Source organism: Lepidochelys kempii, chromosome 3, assembly GCF_965140285.1.
Source record: "Lepidochelys kempii isolate rLepKem1 chromosome 3, rLepKem1.hap1, whole genome shotgun sequence".
Lineage (NCBI taxonomy): Eukaryota > Metazoa > Chordata > Testudines > Cheloniidae > Lepidochelys > Lepidochelys kempii.
The window spans coordinates 103614595-103626293 of NC_136382.1; the positions used below are offsets into that span (position 1 = coordinate 103614595).

At 41.8% G+C, this 11699-nt stretch overlaps 1 protein-coding gene and 1 non-coding gene across 4 annotated transcripts in view; both read left to right on the forward strand.

Annotated features, from left to right (window-relative positions):
• The window catches only part of LOC140909032 (uncharacterized), a 116897-nt gene that overhangs the window by 74282 nt on the left and 30916 nt on the right, over positions 1-11699 (forward strand). Inside the window, exon 1 of one of the 3 annotated variants that reach the window (XR_012158054.1) lies at positions 8754-8841. The exons of the other annotated variants lie outside the window; for them this stretch is intronic. The gene's annotated coding sequence lies outside the window, so the exon portion shown is untranslated. Of the gene's footprint in view, positions 1-8753; positions 8842-11699 lie in introns of those variants that run through there. 3 annotated transcript variants of the gene reach the window in all.
• Positions 939-1011, forward strand: TRNAV-AAC (transfer RNA valine (anticodon AAC)). The gene has a single exon. It is a non-coding gene; the product is annotated as a tRNA-Val (tRNA).

Genomic DNA, 11699 nt, shown 5'->3' on the forward strand with positions numbered 1-11699 from the left:
TCCTTTCTATCCTGGTACTTCTTTGCAAATCAGCAATTATCCCTGTGAGAAATCAGCGTACGCAGTATATGGAATAGTCCCCTGCATTGGGATTTCTTTCTATGTAACTGTGAAATCAACTAGACACAGTACGCTTGTCTGTTACTGTGTTTCCCCTTATTTCCTGTCAGTACTGTCTCGTCAGTGGCTGCTTGCCAGCGTTTCTCTGTCTTGTTCAGCAAAGCTCTGATGGGCACAAATTGAAACAAACCTAGTTTCTAGGCTTTAATTCTGATGCCCTACATATAGTTCCCAATCAGTGCTAAAGGGGCTTTCCTTCTTTTTTTCCGTCTGTGAAACATCTTTTATAAATGCTTGCCTGGAGCTCTCAAAAATCATTTCATGATGATTCAGTCATCTGTAATCTTTAATAAGCTCTCAGCACTGTATGTTGACAGCTTAGAAATTTGAGGAGGCGTATGACTGTTAGAGGGAAAATACTTCTGCAGGGTCAATTATAGCTCCAAATCAGCAAAAGATGAAGCATAAATATAGTAGTGTCTCAATTTTATGTATTTATCTGGAGTGATGCAAGAAAGTTGTAAATCAATCATATCTTCTTGTTTGTTTTGTTTTTGTTGTGTTACACTTCTAATAACCTGCTGCAAATAAGCTACGACCAGCTGGTGCTGGATATGATGGGTCCAGAGATGCCCTTGACACTTTGCTTGGCTATTTTGATTCTGTCCTGCTCAGTTGTTGCTAGTCACATAACAGTTTTGCTTAACCTGTAATAAACCTCATGTTAATCTGAGGTTGAGGTCAGCTAGGAGCTACATAGCTGTAGGAAAAAGGAACACTTCCTTACTCTCATTTTGTTTCTGTAGTGTAATGTTCACCTCACACACGAAAGGTCCCTGATTCAGAATGAGGCAGAAACAGCCCTGTTTTTAAGTTGGGTTTCCATAGTGTAGTGGTTATCACATTCGCCTAACACGTGAAAGGTTCCCAGTTTGAAACTGGGTGGAAACAGGTCACTGTTTCTTTCTCTGACTCCCCTCCTGTGTTTGGGGGAGGGGTAGCTCAGTGGTTTGAGCATTAGCCTGTTAAACATAGGGTTGTGAGTTCAAGCCTTGAGGGGGCCATTTAGGGATCTGGGGCAAAAATTGGGGAGTGGTTCTGCTTTGAGCAGGGGGTTGGACTAAATGACCTCCTGAGGTCCCTTCCAACCCTATGATTCTATGTTGTGACACTGGCATCAGAAGTCTAGTTTCTCTGAGTTCTATTAATCCAGCTCCAGATCTAAACATGATCCAGAGACTATACTGGTCCCATTGTTCTTTAACCTCTCTGTAGTGATGGAGTAAAGTCAGGGGTCTGTGCTGATTCTTTTAGATTTTAGCATTCTTTGTCATCTTTGATCATTAGGTGTTGTGCACTTGCTTGAGAATCGTGGGGAGTGGATGGAGTAAGCTTGCATGGCTTTGTCCCTGTATCTTGAATGTAGCCAGAGATCGAACATGCTCTCCATGGTCTATAGATTTGTATTTCCAAAGGAGGGGGGCATTTTTCAAGGTGACTTGCCAATTCTTTTCTTTATCAAGCCTTTCTCTTGGTTTCACACACACCTTTACTGACATAATTTTTTTTAACTGGGTGCCTAGAGTAAAGCATCTAAGTCCCTATTTAGGTTTCTAAAGAAGAATTAGACCATGTCCTTATTATTACCTACCTCTGATATAGTGTTCTTCATCACTAGACCTCAAAGCACTTTACAAAGGAGGTCAATATCATTATTACCACTTTACAGCTGGGGAAACTGAGTCACAGAGAGATGAAGTGGCTTGCCCACAGTCACCCAGCAGGCCAGCCAGGACTAGAACTCAGGTCTCCTGAGTCCCACTGCAGTGCTTAGGAAGTAGTAGCATGCTATTGTGCTGCTCCAAGATCAGTGCATGGTGGGAAAAGTGGCTTTCTTGTCATCATAGAATCAGTGTTCCAGCCCCTGATGTCTGTGAAGTTCAGTCTTTCTGAAAGGGGTTCCCACGAGAGCTAGTGGGGAATTTTTAGACCTTTTTTTTTGGGTCAGAACACACTGATTCTTTTAAACAGAAACTGTTTGCAGGAAAGGGTCCCTTTTGACGAATCTCCCGGGTTTTGGAAAACAAACAGCAAACAACAACGAAACCCCCCAAATAAAAAACAAAACAAACACAAAATGGAGTGCATTTTGAAACTGTTGAAACATCCCATATTGACTTTTAGTAAAAAATAAAATAAAAAGGTCAAAATCACAATGAAACATTTCAGAATTATGGAAATGTAATGTTCGATTGACCCAATCAAAAAAAAAATCTGATTTTTGGTTTGCCAAATTTTTTCAAAGTTTTGACTTTTTGTCCTGCTCTGGGATGGGAAACAATTCAAAATCTCAAAAAATCTCATGAGCAAACCAGTTCCCCCACAACTCTATCCCTGATCCACACTACAAACTTATGTGGGTCTACCTATGTTGCTCTGGGGTGTGGAAAATCTACCCCCCTGCGTGACGTAGTTATACCGATCTAACCCCTGGTGTAGACAGCGCTATGTCGACCAGTGAGCTACCACCTCTTGGGGAGGTGGAGTAACTAGAAGAAGAGCTACAGGGCGCAGCTGACTGGTGCAGCTGCAGCGCTGTCAGTATAGACAAGTCCCTTGTCTCCATTTCTCTCCCTAGAATCTCTCTTTTTTGCTTTGCAGACCTGCCAGTTTTATTCTGTGCTCCCTGTGAAGTGGTCAGGTGCTAATCGGCATTGTCATATATCAGCCATGGAGTGCTCAGGTTTACCTGAATAGGGATGGTGATATTTGCACAGGTGCTCTAGCTGAGCGAAGTAATTAATATCCATTTTTTCTGCCCAATAGGTTTGTTTTCCATCTCCTGTCTGTTAACAAACATTAATGCAAAATCTCCTTTGAACTCACATATACAATTACCTGTCTTGGATGGTGGTCTTTCTCTTCCACTGCTGCTGCTATGTAAATAGCTCTTAATGTCCTCGCTAAGGGCCCAATCCTGCTCCCACTGAAGTTTTTCTGTTTGCTTCCTTGGAAGCAAGATCAGGCTCTGCATTAGCCTATGCCCTGCACCCCCAGAGGTGTTTGCTTTCCTGTGCTTAATTACTAGACAGCAGATCGTTCTCCTTCAGTCACATTCTTAAGGTTCCCAAGTTTTCCATAATTCCATATTTCTCAATAATCTCATTCTTATCAAGTATGATTTCCCCTTTTCCGTAATTCCATATTTCTCAATAATCTCATTCTTATCAAGTATGATTTCCCAATCTGACATAGTCCCCAGGCTTGTACCATACTTTTCATAGAACTTTGGGTTTCACAGATCTGAAACTCAATGTGACACCTCCCACATTCTCTCTCTCTCTGTCTCTTTCTCTCATCAGTACTATAGTATTTGAGCATCTCCCAAGGAATTAAAATTGTTCAAATATTTTTCTTTCTTTCCTATGTTTGTAGGATCTTTGTTTCTCTTTTTCTCTCTCTGCACAAATTATTGTGGGAAAGCAACTTTAGTCTGGGAGGTGGTGTGTTCATGGTCACTCTTATCTCTCGCTCCATAGTTTAGCACCAGCTCCTGTGAAACTTCTGTTTCTCACACTCGGGACCTCCCCTTACTGGCTGACAGTTTCATGGTTTTAATGGATCATAGCAGTTGTAGGAGGACATGGTGGATGGAGAGACAATCTCTCAAGTAGCTAGGAACAATTAAATGGAAGGTTTTGACTATCACGACAGACCTTGAACCGGACTCTGTATTTTATTGGGAGCCAATGCAGAGATAGTCTAACCCAAACCCCACTAAAGTCAATGGAAAGGCTCCCATTGGTTTCAGTGGGCTTTGGATCAAATCCCGAGTGGAGCACAGGTTTACTGAGCAAATGGTCTTTTTCAGGGTGTGTGGTTTTGTTCCTAGATATAAGTTCCAGTAATCAAGCCCAAGAGTCACAAATACATCGGTCACCCTGGCCAGGTCTGTGTCTGATAAGATGAGGTGCAATCTTCTGGACAGTAGAGCATGGATATGTACATTTTTTGTCACCATGGCTATTTACACATCAATAGCATAATGGCCCAAAGGACCTAAAGGCTACAACCTATCCTGAAGGATGACCCATCACTTTCACAAATCTTGGGAGACAGGCCAGTCCTTGCCTACAGACAGCCCCCCAACCTGAAGCAAATACTCACCAGCAACCACACACCACACAACAGAACCACTAACCCAGGAACCTATCCTTGCAAAAAAGCCCGTTGCTAACTGTGTCCACATATCTATTCAGGGGACACCATCATAGGACCCAGTCACATCAGCCACACTATCAGAGGCTCGTTCACCTGCACATCCACCAATGTGATCTATGCCATCATGTGCCAGCAATGCCCCTCTGCCATGTACATTGGTCAAACTGGACAGTCTCTACGTAAAAGAATAAATGGACACAAATCAGATGTCAAGAATTATAACATTCATAAACCGGTCGGAGAACACTTCAATCTCTTTGGTCACTCGATTTCAGACCTAAAGGTCGCAATATTACAAAAAAAAAGACTTCAAAAACAGACTCCAGCGAGAGACTACTGAATTGGAATTAATTTGCAAACTGGATACAATTAACTTAGGCTTGAATAGAGACTGGGAGTGGATGTGTCATTACACAAAGTAAAACTATTTCCCCATGTTTATTTCCCCCCACATACACACCCCACTGTTCCTCAGACGTTCCTGTGAACTGCTGGAAATGGCCCACCTTGATTATCACTACAAAAGGTCCCCCCTCCCCACTCTCCTGCTAGTAATAGCTCATCTTAAGTGATCACTCTCCTTACAGTGTGTATGATAACACCCATTTTTTCATGTTCTGTGTGTATATAAATCTCCTCACTGTATTTTCCACTGAATGCATCCGATGAAGTGAGCTATAGCTCACAAAAGCTTATGCTCAAATAAATTGGTTAGTCTCTAAGGTGCCACTAGTACTCCTTTTCTTTTTGTGAATAGAGACTAACACAGCTGCTACTCTGAAACCTAAAGGCTACAGAGTGACATAACAATCAGAAGCATACCTCTCCCCCTTTCCAAACCCAAAAGTGGGGTGCAGGGTGTGACAAAGAACCAAACTGAAGAACAAAAGTGATTATGCATGCAGGAAAGTTTAACTGCTGTGGGTTCCCTCATGTAAATAACTCTTTGTCCGTGAACATTTCCTTATTCTTACCTGCATTCAGTTTTAACTAGCTGCTTTTCATTCAGGTGCTGGATTCAGCTAGGCATTGAGAGAGTATTTGTGGATGGACCATGGTGGTGGTTTCTTCTGACCTTGCAATGGGAAGAGTTTCTGCCTGGGGGTAGCAAAGATCTGACCAGGATAGGATGGTGGTTCTTGCATTTCTGATGTCCATGCCCAGTCCAAAAATTCATTCTAGTAACAGCCAGCTGGGGGGCAAATAACACCTAGGAGAAACCAAAGTGGAGTGTTTGGGTAAAGGGCTTTGGACTGTCATAACAGAGGCTTCATCTATGTGGATACTGAAATCTACCAAGACAATGAGTCTGATGTTGATTCTTAAGAACTTCATCACCTTGTCAGAAAGTGTATTTTACCAGCTCCTCTGGGAAGCCAGTGATATCTTGTGGCTTATAGATTAGCAGGATGTCCAGTTCAGTTTTGTCTCTGTGGTCTCATAGATTAAATGGACATATTCAAATCATTTTGATTTTAGTGGGGTTTTCCTGCATTTGAGCTGGAAGGGAATACAATGGCTACTCCACCTCCTTCTGCAGGCTGGCTGGATGTAAAGTGGTTGATCTAGTTGCAGTTTAAAGCAGAAAGTGAAATTTCTAAGTCGCTGTTTTCCCCAGGGATTGTGTCTGGTAAAACCCTTTGAAAATCAGTGCCTGTAAGTGCTGTTAAGAATTCCATTCAGATACTGTAAGCAGTTTTCGGAATTACATTCAAATAATAGAGGAAAGTTGGGGAAATTTTTCCAGTATACTAGAAATCCAGTTAATAAATAGAAAATAAATGAGTGACCCATCTCTATTTTTATTGAAAGAGTCCACTGGCATAGAAAAACCACAAACACGAGCAATGGATCGATACCATCCACGAATTACCATTTGCTGCTGCTGCATCACCCTCCTCCATCCTCCACCTGTTCTCCTCCCAGCTGCTTCTCTCCATCCTTGTTTTATTCCTGTAACCTTTTAACTCTCAATCCTCATACAAAGTGGTTCTCACTTCTCAGCCTAGTGGCTATCCCCTGACTGGCATAAAATCATCCGTTACAAGAATTTTTTTAGCATGGATTGCAGAGTGAGTAACACACCTATCCATGTGTTATTTAGATGACACAATGTGGGTGTTTCCTATTCATAAAATACTATAACAACAATCTCCTGGGATAAACAAACTCTGAGGTGGAAACCTCAGCTTTTGCAGGATTATCCAAGATTTTATCACATTCTGGAAGCTATAATTGTAGGAGCATTTAAATATCCTGAAAAATTGTTTTCTCACAAATAAGAACAGGTTTCAGAGTAACAGCCGTGTTAGTCTGTATTCGCATAAAGAAAAGGAGGACTTGTGGCACCTTAGAGACTAACCAATTTATTTGAGCATAGCTTTAAGTGAGCTACAGCTCACGAAAGCTTATGCTCAAATAAATTGGTTAGTCTCTAAGGTGCCACAAGTCCTCCTGTTCTTTTTACAAATAAGAACATAATCATTCCACAATGTCATGGTATATTTTTGTTATGTCTGCACCATGGGATGTTTTGTTGTGATGTCACAATGTTGCAGAATGATCCTACAGCACCTGTAGAGCCAACCAAGTCCAAATCTAAGTCATTTATTACTAGAGCTGATGGAACAATAATAAGTGAATGCTTTAATGCAGTAGTTCCCAAACTTGTTCTGCCGCTTGTGCAGGGAAAGCCCCTGCTGGGCCGGGCCGGTTTGTTTACCTGCCGCATCGGCAGGTTCGACCGATCGCGGCTCTCACTGGCCGCGCTTTGCTGCTCCAGGCCAATGGGAGCTGCTGGAAGCAGCACGGGCTGAGGGACTTACTGGCTGCTGCTTCCAGCAGCTCCCATGGACCTGGAGCAGCAAACCATGGCCAGTGGGAGGCGCAATCAGCCGAACCAGCTGACGCGATAGGTAAACAAATTGGCCCGGCCCGGCAGGGGCTTTCCCTGCACAAGTGATGGAACAAGTTTGGGAGCCACTGCTTTAATGTGACACATTTCAAATACAACATCCAGCAAAATGTTTGTCATTAATCATTCATCTCAGTTATTAACCCATGAGATAATTATTGCTGAGCTAACAGGAAGCATCCTAATTGTTATTATACTGAAATGTCTAATGAGTAATTATTTGGCACAACTAAATGATGATAGGTTAAAAGATGGCATGTTCTGATATGACATAAATAGCTGACTTTGTTATGGGTATATACACAATTCATTTTAAGGCAGTAGTGAATCAAAGTGAAAATGTAGTGCATGGTTATTGAAAATTACCATACAGAATCCCAGAAGTCTATTTCTGAAGCCATTCCATTACAGTGTAATTCCTGACAATATCACACTGAAAAAAAATCTCCTTTCCTAGATGCAATCTTGATACAGCTAATGCTTCTAGAGTTCTTAAATGTGTAATTGTTTCCATAGTAATGATAGAGCTGGATGATAGGTACTATCTATTCTTATTACATTACATGTAGAGGATTCACTTACTGCCTTATGCCTACAGTGAACAAGGCACCTCAGGAGGAATTGCCTGCTTTCCAAGGGATATTTCAGTTTCTATTTTGATAAGGTGAAGTCTTTATTTTAAGCACTGAATGACATCAGACCTGAACTAATTCTGGAGACTGGTAAGGATTAGTAGTTCCATGTCTAGTAATCTAACTGGGCTACTAAACCTAAAGATTAACAGTCTTCCTTCCTCCCATAAATGTCCTTATTTTCTATGCATGCAAACTCTTCCCAGTTAAAAGACCAAGCTGATGACAACGTTACCCTGGAGAATACAAATCAGATGATTGAGTTTGTTAGTCTAAATTAATCACTGTAAGGAAATAGTTGCATGAAGAACGCTGTAGTATCTTCATTCGTTCATTGTGTTACCTCTAATAAGATACAATGATTCCTTACTGTGACATTCAGTCCATGTTTTAAAGATTACAAGCTAACTACAATGGCATATAGGTTAACAAATTAACAATATTTCAATTTACTCTTCAAATTAAAACATGTGAAATGGACAAATGGATCAATTAATCACATCAGAAGTTGGTCCCAGGGCATCACATTTCAGTGACCCAGGTGGTTTAACAAATGAATTGGATCATTTAATTGATTCAGCTATGGACTCCAAGATATCGTGTTTCCAGATGGCTATTTTAAACATTTATGCGGACCCTATTAGATGGTACCAGGTGAAGTATTAGCTGTGTGCCTGTTAAAATTCACAAAATATTGTAGTCTAAGGGCAGCAGCTTGCAAGATCTCAGCAGGGTGGCATACAAGAAACACTTCCCATAAAAGCAGTATAAGGAGAGGGAAGAGACATCTCTAAAGCTATTTCAAATATACATATATAACAAGTATACCAACGGCACCTTGTGATTATAGAAAAAGAACTGATCTCACCCTTCTCATTTAGAATGTCACTTATTGTGTTCCTTTATGAAACAGTTAAAAAGGATCTTTTACAAACTGAGAGAAAAATGGAAGGGGCGGACTCTGATCCTGAATGAGTGAAGTCGATGGGAGCTTTGTCAGGATTGACCCTGGAGGTACTATGCTGAGAAGTAGTATAAATACATTCTGTTTTTTATGCATTATAGCTTGGGCTATGCTGAACCTGCAAGACCCTTCACATGCCAATTTTCTTGCTCTATATGGGACTGCAGTTGACAACAAAAACCCAAACAACTTCATCCAGTAAACCAGTTCTTTCTATTTCTTTACAAAAACGGTAGAACAAACAATATTATTCTTACTAAGGAGTGTTAGCCCTGATTTCCTGTCTAAATTCTAATTTGGGTTATTACATTCTATCTAAATTCCCTTTGCAATTTCAATTGAATATGGTGTCCTTCACTTCCAGTACTAAACTCTTGTAATAATACCATGTAGTGTTAAACAGCTGCCTGTTTCCACTGCAGCAGTGGCAGCATTTAGATGGTGGGAGAAGTTATCATTATATGGTATATCCCAGTAGTTCATAAAATGCTCTGGGATTCTTCATCAGGAACGGTGCTGTATAAATATAGGTTAAACATTTTATTTTATACTCCTGAATTCCTTTATCATTTATGTTTCTGTTCACCCAGGGAGAATTAATTTTTAAATATTGTGCAGTAATATTTTATATTTCTGTTTTTGAAAGAAAGGGTTTCCAATATGATTGAAGTTGGCATCTGAGCTTAGATTCAAATCTAAGGATTCTAGACTAGTGGTTTTCAATCTCCGGTCCATGGACTCATGGGGGTCCTCAGACTATATCTAAGATTTTCAAAAGGGGCCACACCTCCGTTTGAAATTTTTTTAGGGGTCCCCCAATGAAAAAAGGTTGAAGGCACTGCTTTAGACCCTAGAGCAGGGATGGGCAAACTTTTTGGCCCAAGGGCCACATCGGGGTATGGAAATTGTATGGCGGGCCAGGAATGCTCACAAAGTTGGGGTTGGGGTGGAGGAGGGGATGAGGGGTCTGGCTGGGGGTGCGGGCTGGGGATGAGGGGTTTGGGGTGTAGGAATGTGCTCTGGGCTGGGACCGAGGGGTTCAGAGTACAGGAGGGGGATTAGGGCTGGGGAAGGGGGTTGGGGCATGGAGGGGGGAGGTGAGGGGTCCAGCTGGGCATGCAGGCTCTGGGGTGGGGCTGGGGATGAGGGGTTTGGGGTGCAGGAGGGTGCCCCGGGCTGGGACCGAGGGGTTCAGAGGGCGATCAGGGCTGGGGCAGAGGGTTGGGGCATAGTGGGGTGGCTCAGGGGTGCACACTCCAGGTGGTGCTTACCTCAAACGGCTCCTAGAAGCAGCAGCACATCCCTCCTCCAGCTCCTGCATGGAGGCGCAGCCAGGCGGCTCTGCTGCGTGCTGCCCTGTCCACAGGCGTCGCCCCTGCTGCTCCCGCTGGCCATGGTTCCCGGCCAATGGGAGCTGTGGGGCAGTGCTTGGGGCGGGGACAGCATGCGGAGTGGAGCCCCTGGTTGCCCCTACACGAAGGAGCCATATTATGCAGTATTATGGCTTTTCCAAATATAGAATTTTGACAGATTTTTTGTTAAACTGAAGCATTTTAACCTTAAAAAAAATTAAGTCTGTCCTTTAAAACATTTCTATAACTATGTAGTAGAAAGAGTGTGCCTTGATGATCTGTTAAGGAACTCATAGACTCACAGGCTTTATGGTCAGAAGGGACCATCGTGATCACCTAGTCTAACCTCCTGCATGTTGCAGGCCACAGAACCTCACCCACTCCTGAAGTAGACCCTAATCTCTGGCTGAGTTAATGAACTCTCCTGGAACTCCTCTTTCATAGATTAAAAATAGCAATGGAGGAACCTCCAAAGGTTCAGGCCTCGTTCCTCAGACACAGTGAGTTTACATTGTATATGAGTAGTTCAAAATATTCCTTACAGTGTTATTTCCTTGCACTTGTCTGTAATTAATTTAATCTGCCATCGTGTTAGGTCCCTCTGGAGTTCCTTGCAGTCTGCTCCAGTGCTGACTAAATTAAACAATTTTGTATTGTCCGCAGATTTTTTTCCACCTGAATGTTCACCCTCTTATCCAGATCATTAGCAAATACATTAAACAATGTTTCAGATACAGATCTTTGGGGCACTTAATTGCTAATCTCTTCCCATATGGCAAATTGAATGCATTTATCCTTACTCTTTATTTTCTATCTCTTGGCTAGTTTCTAATCCATGGTAATACTTTACCTCTCACCTCCTGACTACTAGTTTCTTTAATAGCTTCTTGTGAGGATTTTGTAAAAAGCTTTGTGAAAGTTCAAATAAATTGTGAGCTGGTTTATCCACTTGTCTCTTTTTCTGCTCTGCGTTACGATTCACAAGTAGAAAATAAAGGACTCTTATCCAAAGACACCTAATATCTCACCCAGACATATCTAGTATTTTGTTGGAATGGTGAAGATGTTTTATATCTAAGGTAATTGTAGCGTTTCATTATAATAGCATCTAACCACCTCACAATTTGTAACACACACTGATCTTGACCACACCCCTGAGAGGAAAGTGTATTCCCTATAAATATATATAAGGTGGGGAACAGTCAGAGAGACAATGTGACCTTTCTGAGGTCAGACAGGGATCCTTTGGCAGTGCAAGTAGTTGAACCCTGGTCTGTAGAACCCTTATTTAGTGCTTTAACCACTAGACCTTTCTTCCCATCATCTGTTTTATTATGGTTGAGAAACTCAGATTAGCCTTGCATGAGTTCTGTGCAATTTGCAATGCACACAAATAGTATGGTAAGTATCACCAGGGCTGTGATAAATAAAGTGACCCTTTCTACAGAATTTACTGATGAGCAATACTCCAAGGATACAGAAGATAATGCTGTCCTTTTTCATTACAAGTGAGATTAAGACAGAATGCATACAACCAGAGCAAGTAGTGGGAGTTT